At 49.4% G+C, this 15,318-nt stretch overlaps 1 protein-coding gene across 3 annotated transcripts in view; it reads left to right on the top strand.

Annotated features, from left to right (window-relative positions):
* Positions 1 to 2,264: 2,264 nt before the first annotated feature.
* The window catches only part of FAM234A (family with sequence similarity 234 member A), a 23,746-nt gene continuing 10,692 nt past the window's right edge, over positions 2,265 to 15,318 (top strand). For all 3 annotated transcript variants that reach the window (XM_081820453.1, XM_006732095.3, XM_081820450.1), the window contains exon 1: positions 2,265 to 2,656. The gene's annotated coding sequence lies outside the window, so the exon portion shown is untranslated. The remainder of the gene's footprint in view (positions 2,657 to 15,318) is intronic.

Below are 15,318 nucleotides of genomic sequence, written 5' to 3'. Positions count from 1 at the left end.
CTGCTGGGAAATGTAGTTTCTGGGGCGGAATAGGGAACGAAACTCCGCCCTGGAGGAGACCGGCAGGAGTGGTCCAAGCAAGATGTCCAAACGGCGGAGCCAGAAAAGTCCCAACCCTGAATTTATTCTAGAGCCCGAGCCAGAAGAGTCCCAACCCTGATTTTATTCTAGAGCCCAAGACCCATATATTCTGGAGACTAAACTGCAAAAAAATAAAATAAAATAAATAGGGGCACCTGGTTGGCTGTTGGTGAAGCATCTCCCTTCGCCCCAGGTCATGATCCCAGCGTCCTGGGATCGAGCTCCGCATTTGGGCTACCCGCGCAACCGGGAGTCAGCTTCTCCCTCTGCCCCTCCCCTCACTCGTGTGCGTTCTCTGTCTCTCTCTCAAAAATAAATAAAATATTTTAAAGAAAGATTCTCCCTCTCCCTTTGCGCCTGCTCTCAAAAAAAAAAAAAAAAGTATCTGGTCTGTTCTCCAAAGTGACTTACAGATTAAATCCAATTCTATTAAAAACAGCTATGGGTTTGGGGGCGCCTGGGTGGCTCAGTCCTTAAGCGTCTGCCTTTGGCTCAGGTCATGATCCCAGAGTTCTGGGATCGGCCCCAAATCGGGCTCCCTGCTCAGCAGGAAGCCTGCTTCTCCCTCTCCCACTCCCCCTGCTTGTGTTCCCTCTCTCGTTCTGTCAAATAAATAAAATCTTTAAAACAAATAAATAAAAATAAAAACCCCTATGGGTTTGTTTTGGTGAAACTTGGCCTGGTTGTAAAATTTTACTGAAGAATAAATGGCTAAAGCTTTTCAACATAACAAAAAGGTGGAGGTAGCTGTCCAACTAAATATCAGAGTTATTTTAAGTATATTGTAATTGAGACTGTGTGGTACCAGCACAAAAATGGAGAGCAATGAAACAATGACAGAGAATAAAGATGCCAGAGAGAAGCTGTAGGGAAATCTCCTCAATTTCCCAGTGCTCCTGTAAAAAGCCTTCGTCTTAGACCCTTCACCTACTATGAGCATTAGATCTGCAGCTATTTATTTGTCCAGTTAATTGCTCTGGTTCAGAAGTATAACTTCCCTTCTCTCCCTAAGAGGGCCAAGTAGTTATACACTTGGATTAGGTGCCTAGGTATTGGGGAGAATAGAGTGTTCTCTTCCCACGTACTTACACTTCAGGGAGTGAAGCCCAGGAATTTGGAGACATCTCTAGGTCCCAAAAGTGTAGCCAAGAGACACTGGGGCACTCTGGCCCCAGGAGAAACTCATTAACATACCAAAGGACTGGAGTGGGGAGACCCTTTGAAGAGGGGAGAAGGACAGCTGCCTCTTCCCCTTTATAAGTACAGAAAGTCCCTCTCCTTCATTCCTCACGTATGTTCTGTTGGGCCACTCACGTCGGAAAAATTTCCATTAGTTCTCTTTGTGTTTCCCTGGGGGTTAAAGGCTGTGGGGGACTCATCATGCTTATTATTACTAGGGAGTCGTAAGATATCTGATCTGATCCAGAACACCCGGTGTGAGCATTATGATAAAGCCAATTAATGAAGACACTCGTGCATATCCAGATTTTTTTAAGTGTGGCAGGTGCCCTTGGGGAAAAGACAGACTAAATAAATGGCACTAGCGCTGCAGGTTATCCCCCTGATGAAGAAAAGCACGTAGCCTCCTTACACCGCCCTAAATCTATTCCAAACCGAAATAAAAACTGAATGTTAAAATGGAAACTTTAAAACCATTGGGGGAAATGTGGGAGATTTATTAGGGGTAGCGAAGGATTCCTCAAACAGGGCACAAAAGGACTACCCGTAAAAGACTGATTTATTTTTCTATACTAAAACGGAGACTTGCGTTCGTCAAAGGCACCCCGAACGGCGATATTTACCGCACACACCACGGGTAAAGACGGTACCCTGAGCAGAGCGCAACGCAACAAGCGGAGAGAGGCAAACCACGCCACAGAAAGACCGACCCGCGGCCAGAAGCGGCGCTGCAGGGGAAAGGCCACGGCCAGCAAACCGCGTGGAAGGGTGCGCCAGCCCGGGGAAGCGCAATAAGGCCGCAGGAGGTGCCACCTCAAAGGGCCGCGGCGCCAGACCCCCACGCGAGCCGGCGCGACGCGCGACCCCAGAGCCGCCGCCTCCGCAGGGGCCGCCACCCCGCCAGCCGCACCGCTCAGCAACCACCTCCCGCCGCGAGGACCCCGCTCGGTTGGCGCGCTTCCGCCTCGGCTCCGGTCGGCCGGAAGTGACGCTCGGAGGCGGGGCCGAGGAGCGCGGCGGCGGCCCGAGAGTGAGCGCGGCCTCGTCTTCCTCGCGCGTGCTCGCGGCGGGGCTCGCGCGGGGCCCCACCTCTTCGCTCGCGAAAGCTCCTCTTCGCCTGGGCGATCCGGGCGCGGGGAGACTGCCAGCCAGCGAGACCCCGCCCACGGTGTCGCCCGCCTCGCCCAGCGGCGGGTCCACGCGTGTCCGTGCAGCGGTGTGGGCGGACAGGCTGGCGCAGCGGCCGCGGCCACGGCCAGCCCGCTCCGCCAGCCCTCCAGCCCCAGCGGGTCGGCAGGTCCGATTCCCGGAGGCGGTCCGCGCCAGCCCCAGCTGCCCCAAAGACCGGATTTACTCCCGGTAGGAAGCTTCCCGCCCCACGTCGGCGGCACAGTAGGTAAGCCAGTCTATACTCGCGGTGCTCTTGAGGGTGCTGCACCGCTTGCCCGCGGGCGATGCAAAATGTAGGACCACGGAAGCCGATGTGCAAAGACGGCCTCCGTCCTCCTCTCTCTGTCGTCCGGACAGTGAACTCGCAAAGTACCCCGAAGGTCAGTTGACGTGTACTCGTGTAGGGGGGACATCGCTCGCACAGACGTAGCCTGCCTTACTGAACAAGACAGGCAGACTTCGACAGGGAAAAAGGCAAGGTCGCTCTCAGAGAGTTCCTTGCTCCCCTACAAATTGATTGGCAGTGATCTGACTGAGAGCCTGACCTTGAGCAGCCTAAGCTATCAGAGGAGGCAACTGCAGTTACTTTCGGGTTCTCTTGGAAACCGTGGGATTTCAGCTAAGGAGCTTGTGTGATAGGCTCCTCTCCCGGTACCGGCTGGGAATGTCTTTCTGGTGCCGCCACCAGATTGCACCACTTCCTTGCAGCTTCTCAGGGAGCAGGCAGTTAGAGACACTGAGTGTCTGCTGGGTGCGAGGCATGGTTCTAGGTGCTGAGACTGTAGCACTCAACAAAACAGGATTCCTGTCCTCAAGGAGCTCCATTTCTGTGGAAGGATATGGATAATAAGCAAAATACAGAGCATGCGGGGTGCACCTGGGTGGCTCAGTCCATTCCGCGTCTGCCTCGGGCTCAGGTCATGATCTCAGGGTCCTGGGATCGAGCCCCACATCGGGCTCCCTGCTCCGCGGGGAGCCTACTTCTCCCTCTCCTGCTCCCCCTGCTTGTGTTCTCTCTCTGTCAAATAAATAAATAAAATCTTTAAATATGTATATATATAGAGAGAAAGAGAGCATGCTAAAGACAAAGTACAGAGCAGGGAAGGATGAGATGGAAATGATCCAAGTATCAAGTGGACATTTATTTGCACATTTTACCAGCTCTCTGGACCTTGTTGCACTGATTGGAGTGCTTTTGGTTTCAAGTGTTGAGAATCCATTAAAACTAGCTCAACCTATGGCGGCATTCTACGGGCTTTCATATGGGAAAGTTCAGAGGACCAAGAATAGGAGGGGCCAATGGCTTAAATTAGGTCATCAGGACTTGGTAATGGTGTGTGGGGGAGGTCTTCTTGGTCCCCCATCCTTTCACATACCTCCTCTTTGCCCTGTTTCTGTGTTGGCTTTTTTCTTAGGTTCCTGCCTCCATCCTACCTACTTATTTAGTTATTTGCTGCCGCATAAAAATCAACATAAAAATTAATGGATTGGAGCCCCTGGGTGGCTCAGTCGGTTAAGCATCTGCCTTCGGCTCAGGTCATGATTCTGGGGTTGTGGGATTGAGTCCCGCATCGGGCGCCTTGCTCAGCAGGAAGCCTGCCTCTCCCTCTGCTTGCCGCTCTCCCTTGCTTGTGCTCTCTTTCTTGACAAATAAATAAATAAAATCTTAAAAAAAAAAGAAGTAATGGAGTAAAACATCCTACATTTATTATTTATTTATTTGTTTGTTTTTTAGAGGTGGGAAGGGGCAAAGGGAGAGAGAAAGAGTCCCAAGCAGGCTCTACACCCAGCATGGAGCCCAACACAGGGCTTGATCTCACAACCCTGAGATCATGACCTGAGCCAAAATCAAGCGTCGGATGCTTAACCAACTGAGTCACCCACGTGCCCCAAACATTTATTATCTCCGTTTCTGTCCGTCAGGAATTCAGGAGTAGCTTAGTGAGGTGATTGTGGTTCAGAGACTCATATGGTTGCAACCAAAACATTGGCTGGTGCTGTCGTCATCTGAAGCCTGGACCAGGACTCTTGGGTCTGATTCTAGATGACCCACTCACATGGCCAAAGACTGGAGGCCTCAGTTCCTTGCTAACTGTTGGCAGGAGTCCTTATTTCCTTGCCTGGTGGGCCTTTCCATAGGGCCTGCGTCCTCACGTGGTGGTGGTCTTCCCTCAGAGTCAGTGATCAGGGAGGGGGGGGCGGGGCGGATGGAAACCACAGTGCTTTTTGTGGCCTAGCTCAGGAATTCTGATTCTGTGACTTCTGCCATATTCTATTTGTCAGCCTTATTAAGTACAAAAGACTTCACCTTTTAAGGGAGTCACACCAAAGAGTTTGTGAACGTATTTTAAAACCACCATTCCACTTATCACTCCTGTGGGAAAAGAGTGCCTATTCCCTATAATTGCAGGTGAACTCTGGCCTGATATTCATCTGGGCTCTAATCAGTTAGCTAGACCCGGGTAGGGAGCCCTCCCCAAAGTGGGGATGCGTCAGTCCCACCAGAACTGCATTGAGCATGTGGGAAAGTGGATTTCCCCGAGGGAAATTAAGGTGCTGTTACTAGAGAGAATGGATGTCAGGCAGTCAAAGTGACCCCTACAAGTGACTTAATACCATTATTTAAAATCAGGTTTTAAAAGTCAACTCCTTGGGCAAGCTGTAGATTTCAAAGCAATGGTTAATAAATCCATTAATAATTACCCTTCCAAGAAAAGAACATGAGCAGAGCAGAGCAAGATTTGGACATTTATTCAGACATGTGAATGTGTTTATTTTATGCCAGGCACTCTGCTTTGTCCTGGGAAAACAAAGGCGATAAAAACAAGTGTAGGCCCTCAGGCCCTTCCCGGTCTGGGGGTGGGTCTCACCAGTGGCTCAGTGAAGACTGAGCAGTGTGCATGGCAAGATCAAGTAGAGCGGGCTTTGAAGGCACACGGGGGTTACTAGAGGAAGAAGGGCAGAGGAACAGTGTGCCAAGAAGATCAGCACTGTGACTGGAGAACAGATCCTGGATGTAGGATTTGGAGAGAGGTAACACCAGAGGTGGCAGACTGAAGAGCTGTCCTAGCTTTGTTCTAAAGTCCTGAGGAGTCATTCAGCAGTTCAAAGCAGGGGAATGGCATTTTCAGGAGATATTTTAGAAGGATGTCTCTTGCAGCATCGAGGAAAGAAAGTTGGAGAGGGCTCCAGAAACCCAGGTGAGAAGTTGTCAGAACAGCACCTAAAGCAGTGGAACTGAATTGCAGACGGAAATACGTTGGCATCCATAGGGTTTGTTGGATGTTTCAAAACCTACTCTAATCTCACTCACAACTGGTCTTTATAAACTTAATGAATTTCGTTCACACTCTTCCTTTATAAAATTTATAATGGAGCTTAGCTTGTTTGGATGTGATGTCAAAAAAAAGGAAGAAGGAGAAGGAGAGTGCTGATTCCTAAGTGAACATCAGCAGAGACAAGGCAGATCCAGCCACAGGCCTCTTAAGTGTCCAGTTCAGAAAGATCGGAGGTGGGCTGTAGGGGACAAGCGCTCCATCCACCATGTGTTGGTAACTGTTGGACCTGGCTGATGGGCACATGGGCTGTGGGGCTCTACTCTTACAAATATGTTTTATTTTCTTATTGTTTTGCTGGGCAGCAAAGCAAGGTAAGCTCCTGAGGAGGGAGGGGATCCGAGAGGGTTGCCCTGCTCTTATGAATAATCAAACATTGACATGACAAAAGGTTTTAAAAAAATAATGATAAAAAGTAAGTAAAGTTAAGACCTACTGGTCTTGCAGAGTTGGTCAAAAGTGATGGAGTGGGCGCCTGGGTGGCTCAGATGGTTGAGCGTCTGCCTTCGGCTCAGGTCATGATCCCAGAGTCCTGGGATCGAGTCCCACATCGGGCTCTCTGCTCCTTGGGAGCCTGCTTCTCCCTCTGCCTCTCTCTCTCTGTCTCTCATGAATAAATAAATAAAAATCTTTAAAAAAAAAAAAAAGTGATGGAGTAAGAGTTACGCTTTATCTTTTTAAGGGCTTTTGCTTCCCCCCCACACACCCCCTTCCCTTAGTGTAAAGACAAGAAGTGGGGCGCCTGGGTGGCTCAGTCGTGGAGCGTCCGCCTTCAGATCAGGTCATGATCCCGGGGTCCTGGGATCGAGCCCCGCGTCCAGGCTCCCTGCTCAGCAGGGAGTCTGCTTCTCCCTCTGACCCTCTCCCCTCTTGTGCTCTCTCTCATTCTCTGTCTCTCAAATAAATCTTTAAAGGGGCGCCTGGGTGGCTCAGTCGGTTAAGCGTCTGCCTTCGGCTCAGGTCATGGTCCCGGGGTCCTGGGATCAAGCCCCGCATCGGGCTCTCTGCTCTGCAGGAGGCCTGCTTCTCCCTCTCATTCCGCCTGCTTGTGTTCCCTCTCTCGCTGTGTCTCTCTCTGTCAAAAAAAAAAAAAAAAGACAAGAAGTAACACCAGTGTAGCAGTCAAAGGAGATAAAATCTGCCTTAGAATTCAGGGAAAAGGCTACTCTGTGCTATTTTCTGGACAAACTATGAAAGTTATTCTGTGTAATAGTTACCTGTCCGAAGTGCAGATGGATGTTCATCCTTGACTGACACTTGGGAGGTACCGGGAACCATCCTCGGTCAGGCTGGTGAGCGCTGACTGCACGTGCCTTTATCCAGGAACCAGGACCTTCCAATTTGTTCTCGTCTGAAAGATGATGTCGGGCCTGTTCTTTGTCTTCAGATGTTTTTTTTGGTGAAGAGAGAAAATAGTTGTTCATCTGTAAGCAACAGAACACTATAGATGTCATTGTCTGGCTTCCGCTTTGCTCCGCCAAAAATTCAGTGCAGCCTGCTGGGATACTGTGGGTGCCTCTCATACCCCGTGTTGGACCGCTGTCAGAATACTTGGGCCGCTCCTGGCCTCCTTGTGTAGGAGACGTTCTTAAACCGCTTGTATGCATAACAACCAGCTGTAGGGACGAGCCATGGAGCGTACTTGCTGTAAGATTGATTAGCGAGGGGGACGCCTGGGTGGCTCAGTTGGTTAAGCAATTGCCTTCGGCTCAGGTCGTGACCCTGGAGTTTCAGGATCGAGTCCCACATCGGTCTCCCTGTTCAGCGGAGAGTCTGCTTCTCCCTCTGATGCTCCCCCCTCTCATGCTCTCTCTCTCCCATTCTCTCTCTCTCAAATGAATAAATAAAATCTTAAAAAAAAAGATCGATTAGTGAGGGGCGCCTGGGCGGCTCAGTCATTAAGCGTCTGCCTTCAGCTCAGGTCATGGTCCCAGGGTCCTGGGATCGAGCCCCGCATCGGGCTCCCTGCCCCGCGGGAAGCCTGCTTCTCCCTCTCCCACTCCCCCTGCTTGTGTTCCCTCTCTCGCTGTGTCTCTCTCTGTCAAATAAATAAATAAAATCTTTAAAAAAAAAAAAAAAGATCAATTAGCAATCACAGACCCTGAAGTCTGCAAAGGTGGCCCCGAAGCACAGAGGACGATGGTGCGTGGTCTGAAAATTCCCTTAAAAGAATGCTGTAGGGGTGCCTGGGTGGCTCAGATGGTTGAGTGTCTGCCTTCGGCTCAGGTCATGACCTCAGGGTCCTGGGATCGAGCCCCGCATCCGGCTCCCTGCTTGGCGGGGAGCCTGCTTCTCCCTTTCCCTCTACTGTTCCCCCTGCTTGTGCTCTCTCGCTCTCTCTGTCAAATAAATAAAATCTTTAAAAAAAAAAAAAAAAGAATGCTGTAAAATTCAAATTTTAAAAGTTAGCAGGGGATTTCTTATTAAAGTACCCTGCAGTGATTTTTTCTTTAAAAAAAAAAAAGGAAAAGAAATCAAATTTTAGTTTAAAAAATTAGACCCCCTACTTCTGTAGAGTTGCCAGTTACTTGTCCTGCCAGTTTTCTTTCTGTCCTTGCCACAGATATTTTTATACTTTCTTAATCCATTAACAATTAGAGTGAGACTTTTCTAATTTAAATGTTCTGTTCTCTCTGACTCAGCAAACCGTAATTAGAGAAAGAGCCTTTGGAGAAACTGGAGGTGCAGCTTCTGCGGATACGCCTGCCCCCTGAAATGTTGATGACCTGCCTGAACTGATTTTATCCTTCCCCCTGATTGGAGTTGCCACCCGGTCGCTGTCCCGACAGCCCGCCTTCCGGGGAGGACAGGTGTGGCGGCTGCGGTGGCCGGGAGCAGACATACCCACGGTAGCTGGGAGCCAGGAGAGTAACCTGGGGGGGAACCAGGTCCACGGGCCATTGGCTCCTGTCTCTCCAGGTGCCCTTAGGGTCACATCTTTTCAGGCATTTTCTTTCTCATCTGTCACATTTCTCTTCGTTTCTTTGCTTTTTATTTGACATTAAGTTAAAAAGTGGACTTTTAGTTTTACCACTGATAACTCAGAATTGATAGGAGAAAATCTCAGTTAATGACTGTCGCAGAATCCTGTGACTTGGTGTCTGTTTTCTGTCCTGGCGACCACCAGCTTGTTAGAACCGACCAAAAAGGATACTGGATGCGAGTCTCTTTACCTCAAGGCCTTTTTCCTGTATTATCTTTTCTTCACCTTTTATATCGTAACAGCTTTTATGTTCGATAAAAAGCTCTTAATTCCATTTTGGTAGCTGGAAAGTGTTAATTCCACGAACACAAATGTGGATTGTTTTCCTTTTGGGCTTATTGACAGGTGTTAACACATGTTGCTAGTCCCCTAGGACTCCTCTCCTGCTTCTCACATTTCACGTCGCTGACACAGAGGTGAACATCACGTTCCCAGGTGGGGCTTGCAGAAGCCTCTGTTATGTGGGTGTGCATATTTAAAGCCCACAGGCCCGCGGCTCTGAGTCTTTCCTACGCTAGCAGATGAGGACTAATACATAAACACACTCGATGTCGGGGATGTGGTTTGTTCCAGCTTTACGGTTTGCAGACGTTTCCTTGTGCTATTAGATGCAAAATACCTTTTAAGTTTCTCTTATTCCCTCTTTATGGGGAATTTAACAACAGAGGTTACAATTTGAAACAAAAGTGGGAAAAAAAACCCAGCAGTTCATAGACGTACAGATTTAGTTTGGGGAGAAATCTTGGGCGCTTTGTTTTTCAGCCTCTTGGCAGATGGGGTTGGCCCTTGGCGCCACGTCTCTCACTTGGGTTGTGAGCGGGGCGCCGCACAGCGGCCCAGCCTCTTCGCCAGGAGGGGAGAGGTTTGTCCCTAAGTGGGCAGTTCCGGTGCTGTCCCCGGCGCGCTGCAGCGTGGACGTGCGGGCCCTACCCAGCCCTGCGTCCCGATGCACTGAGAGCCCTCCTCCGACCCTGCTCCTCAGGACAGGCCCTGGAGAGTCAGGAAGCTCCTCCGCTTCCAGCAGAGGATGATTTTGTTTCCTATTCCCAGACCCCCCAAGATCACCGTGTTCACCCTGCGGTTTCCCTGCCAGTTAGCCGGGGGTTGAAAGCACTTTGCTGTGTGAGAAGTGTTCAGGTATGTAGTAAGCCGAAGCTGAAAAAGCCGGGCGGGGAGTCCAGTCGGGGTAGACTTCATCTGGAAAGACTTGTGTTCTTTCCTTGGAAAGTTTTCTTGTTCTGCACCAGAAAGAGCCCCGAGAAACCCAAGTAAGTCATGGGAAAGTGAAAAGTACTGGCTCTGGGCTCCCACTCATATGTCCTATTAGGTTAACAATAGGATTGAGGAAACTGGGTTATTGGCTTGTTTTAGGTTCTGTTTTTGTTTTAAGATTTTATTTATTTGAGAGAGAGAGAGAGCGGGAGCACAAGCAGGGGGGAGGGCCAGGCAGAGGGAGAGGGAGAAGCAGGCTCCCCACTGATCAGGGAGCCCCACGCGGGACTCGATCCCAGGACCTGGGATCCTGAGCCGAAGGCAGACGCTTCACTGACTGAGCCACCCAGGCACCCCTGGGTTCTGTTTTTTAGGAAAAAGCCTTGGCTGTAGTGCCAAGGTTTCGGGTGGCTGGGCTTAGAGTTCCGGGAGAGCCTTACCTGGGGCCCCAAGAGGACGTTTCCGGTCAGTTTAATACTCCAGAGCGCCCACACCTTTTCCAAGCCCTCGGGGGCAGAGAGTAGAGGCTATTGAGCAGGGCAAACTCCCACCCCTTTGGGCATTTACATTTTCGTGGTGTCCTTGGACTCCCTGACCCCACGTAAACTCTGGCATTTGCTTTGTGCTCTGGGTGTTTTGCAGTATCATTATAAGCCGGTCATGCTGAAGAACTGCAAGCATCTTTCTTTTCCACAGTGGGAAGGGAGATGATTGCTAGGCGTAGTCTTCAGAAAGCTGGTCATTATTTTGAAGTAGAGAATTGTAGCCTGTCAGGGGTTTGGCTGTTCTTGCAGATGCCTTCAAGTTACCACAGAACTCCATTGTTGTTGATATTCTGCCAAAAACAAACAAAACGAAGCACACAGAGTTCCCTGCCTTTGGAACAGAAGAGCTTCCTACTAAGGTAGTGGGGCGGCCTCACCCAGGGCCGCCCGTGGGGAAGCTGGTCCTTCCTCTTAGCTTGTGGGAAGCTCCGAGCCCCACCCTCTTGCACAGGTTTTCCTTTTTTCTTTTCTTTTTTTTAACTGTTTATCTTGAACTAATTATAGACTCTAGAGATGTTACAGAAATTGTGAGGAGCTGTCCTCGTGCCGTTCAGATGTCTTACATAACTGTCCACGTTATCAGAAGCAGGAAATTGACCTCGGCACAAACATCAGCCTGGCTGCTAGGCTTCACTCTCTTCCACCTCACCAGTTACTACTCGCACTCATTTGTACGTGGGTCTCCTTGGATGAGATTTTATCACAAGGAGGTATTTGTGCAGCCCGGATAGATCAGATACAGAACTGACCGTCAGGACAAAGGACTCCCAGGCCGCCGCTTCCTCCCTGCCCCCATCCCTTACTGACCCCCAGTTCCTGCACCCACCCCAGAGACCCAGCTCAGCTCGGGATTCTAGAGAGAGCTGCTGGATGTAATGTGCTGTCCCTTCCAAGAATGGAAACCTCTGGAGGAGGATCACAGTGTCTTTTATCTGTTTGTTATTATAAAGCATCTTTAATTTCACTGGGACAAAGTCTTGGAACCCTGTTAATGATTAAATAAAGAAGAAGAAATTGTTAAGAGTAATTGAAGTCAGCCGGTGATTCATCCAGAAACACTCAGGGACAACTTGCTCTTATAGAGATGGGGCCGGAGCTGGAAGTCGGCCTTTGGGTTCAGCCTCTAGTCCTCAAGCATCAGGGTCACAATGTCCTGGGTCCCGTCTCTGGGCACGTGAACCCCCTCCCAAGGAGGCGCAGTTCTTTCTGTGGCAGCCGTAGGGGCTCACATCTCCTCTGCGCTGGCCCTGGTCCTACACCTCCCCTACCATACGAAGCCTTACCTTTGAATTTTCAAAGATGTCACAAGGAAGAATTGTTTATTATTGACCCCAATATAAAAATACTCCTGTGAGGTCAGATGTCGCCCGAGGTGAGGACTGTGGCCTTTGGAGTTGCTCACAGTGTAACATAATGTCTCCAGGAATCTAGGTGGCTCCACCAGCTGGACTAGGAAGCCCAGATGTTAACATTTTCATGGTATTTCTCTACGTTTAAAAGAAGTTTTTCCTTCGGGATAGGGCTTGCTCTCTTTTCCCGTAGGACTTTGTGCTGGGTGTCTGCTGCCTTCTCCAGATTTCTCTGGGGCACGGGGTGAAGGTATGGGGGAGCGAAGGGGTACCGGCCGCATCTGGAAGGCCCCACCTGAGAATACAGGGTTGTTGCAGAGCCGGCAGTTTGAGGGCTGCCCGGCCTGTCTTGGGAGGAGCCCATGGTGAGAGGCCGTGGGAGGTGAGGCAGTGTCCAGGGCCCAGGAGCCTCGTCTCAGGTGGGTTGCTCCTAGGGCCATGGTCTCACTGTGGTCTTGGCCTCCTACCATCTCTGGATGTCCACCCATGTCCTCATCCATCAATCTGGATACTGTTCAGTCTCTTTCCAACAAAATCCCTTTCTACCTAATTCTGCTAAGATCTCTTGGGCGAGCAAGAACTAGGCAGACAGACAGGCTAGGTAGGTAATATGGCCAAGGTGCCCCAGATAAGGGGGTGAACCTCCAGGCCCAGCCACTCCCCTGGACTTTGCCCTTCCTCATGACTTAGATTAGGTGAGAAGTCAATGTTCCTCAATTGTGATGTCCCCACCCCTCAGCCCCAAATAGCCAGAAATGTTCACTGGCTTTGGGTCACATTTGGTTAGAAAAATCAGAAAGACTTCACATTTGCTGAGGGCCTTAAGGGATGGATGGGGTTTGAAAGGGAAGGACGTTCTAGGCAGACTTAGCAACGGGGAAAGCGTTAGGATTAGGCTTTTCAGGGCCACTGAAGGCTCTGTCCATTCACGTGAGCAGCACCGTGTCGCAGGTGAAAATCACCTGGTGTGGCTTCTTCCCTGGTGCTCTTTAGACACTTGGAAGACTCCGTGTTGAAAACGGGATGAGGTCTTACAGAGCACAGAATCTGGATCAGGGGATGGTTCTGGGAGAGCCGATCTCAGTTGGGACCGGGCAACAATGGGAGGTCTTCCAGCTTCTCTGTTCCACCATCTGCAGGCTGTAGAGAGCAGTCCCTCCAGACTTCACTCATATACCACTCGGGACTTCAGCCATATTTGCAGAATACCTATAAAATTTCATTGGGGCGCCTGGGTGGCTCAGTCAGTGAAGCATCTGCCTTCGGCTCAGGTCATGATCCCGGGGTCCTGGGATTCAAGTCTCATGTCGGGCTCCCTGCTCGGTAGGGAGCCTGCTTCTCCCTCTTCCTCTGCCTCTCGGCTGCTTGAGCTCTCTCTCTCTCTCTCTCTAATAAATAAATAAAATCTTTTTTTAAAAATCATTTCATTTAGTACTTTTCTTTAATCAACTCCTTTATTTATTTATTTGAGAGGGAGAGAAGAGCACAAGCAGGGTGGGGGAGAGGGGCATAGGGAAAGGGAGAGAGAGAATCTATCTTTTTTTTTAAGATTTACTTTTTTTTTTTTTTTTTTTTTTGAGCGAGAGCGAGAGGGTGCACATGAGCAGGGGGAGGAGCAGGGGAGAGAGAGAGCGTCCCAAGCAGGCTCCACGCCCCTCACGGAGCCTGACGTGGGGCTCAATCCCAGGACCCTGAGATCATGACCTGAGCCAAAATCAAGAGTTGGTCGCTCAACCGACTGAGCCATGCAGGTGCTCCTCATTTCTTCTAGTTAAAAACACCTTAAAAGAACACCCTGGGGCAGCCAGGGACAGAAATAGAGGACACGGCACAGTTGGAATTTGGCCCGAGCCCAGCATCTGAGCCCCCATCCCCGTGGCCTGGGCTGGGACTCTCACAGGTGCTGCTACTCTAGGAAACTGCAGTAATGACTGAAGATATCCCTAATTTGGTAAAAGACATAAACTTACAGGTTCAAAGCTGAGCAAACCCCAGACAATGAAGCTCCTGAAAACTAAAGACAAAGAAAGAAATTTAAAAGCATCAAGAGAGAAATTGGCATCTTCACAAACAGGAAAGAACCATTCCAATGACAGCAGATTTCTCGCCAGAAACGACCAGAGGAGGTGCTGAAAACCTGCTCAAACCCTGGATCCTGCACCTGGTGTTAGCATTCTGCAGGAATGATGGAGAAACCTAGACCTCATCACGTGAAGGATGATTAATTTGTTGCTCCAGGGGCCCTTGGGTGGCTCAGTCGTTAAGCATCTGCCTTCAGTTCAGGTCATGATCTCAGGGTCCTGGGATCGAGCCCCGCATTGGGCTCCCTGCTCGGCGGGAAGCCTGCTTCTCCCTTTCCCACTCCCCCTGCTTGTGTTCCCTCTCTCTCTGTCTCTGTCTCTGTCAAATAAATAAATAAAATCTTAAAAAAAAAAATTTTGTTGCCCCAGACCTACTCTAAAAGAATCACTGAAATAAGTTCTTGAAACAGAAAGGAAATGGGAGAAGAAGGGGTCTTGGAATGTCAGGAAGAAAAAACAGAAAAAGTGAAACTCTGAGTAAATACTTCTCCTGAGTTTCGAGTCCTGTTCGGTGGTTGATGCAGGATGCGTTTCGTTGACATGGGTCTCAGTGTCTATAGCGGAAAGATCTGTCCAGCGGCAGGTAGACTAAGGGACCTAAAGTTTCTGCCTCCATCTGAGCCAGTAAAAGGCTGACACCAGTCACTGTGATAAGTTAGGTGTATCTACTGTGATGCCCAGAGCAGCCACTCAAAATCTATACAAAATGCTACAGCCAAATGAAACTAGAATTCTAAATAACGTCAGGTAACCATAGGAAGTCAGGAAAGAGAAAACCAAGACACAAAAAACAGGGAACCAGCAGAACAAAAAGGCAAGTTAAAGGCCTGACATCAATAATTTCCTTAAAAGTAAATGACCTGAAGGTAAAAGACAGATTGGCAGAGTGGATTTATAGGAAAAAAATGACCCATATGCTGTCTAAAAGAAACCTACTTCAAATATAATGACACATGGGGCGCCCTGCTGGCTCACAAGAGCATGTGACTCTGGATCTCAGAGTCATGAGTTCGAGCCCCGTGTTGTGTGTAGAGATTACTTAGATAAATATCTATCTATCTATCTATCTATAGATATATACGTGTATATAATGCTCTCTATATATTTAATGATACAGATGGATTGGAAGTAAAAAGATGGACAAAGGTAAACCATGCAAACTTTAATCAAAAGAAGAATAACTATGGACGAACCATGAGAGAAGATGGACTCTGAAAAACAAACTGAGGGTTCTAGAGGGGAGGGGGGTGGGAGGATGGGTTGGCCTGGTGGTGGGTATTGAGGAGGGCACGTTCTGCATGGAGCACTGGGTGTTGTGCACGAACAATGAATCATGGAACACTTCATCTAGAACTAATGATGTAATGTATGGGGATTAACATA

The sequence above is a fragment of the Leptonychotes weddellii genome, chromosome 5, assembly GCF_054177405.1.
Source record: "Leptonychotes weddellii isolate Sample4059 chromosome 5, ASM5417740v2, whole genome shotgun sequence".
In the NCBI taxonomy this organism is placed as follows: Eukaryota; Metazoa; Chordata; class Mammalia; order Carnivora; family Phocidae; genus Leptonychotes; species Leptonychotes weddellii.
Note: the sequence above shows the minus strand (reverse complement) of the source record. Positions and strands in the feature narration are given on the sequence as shown.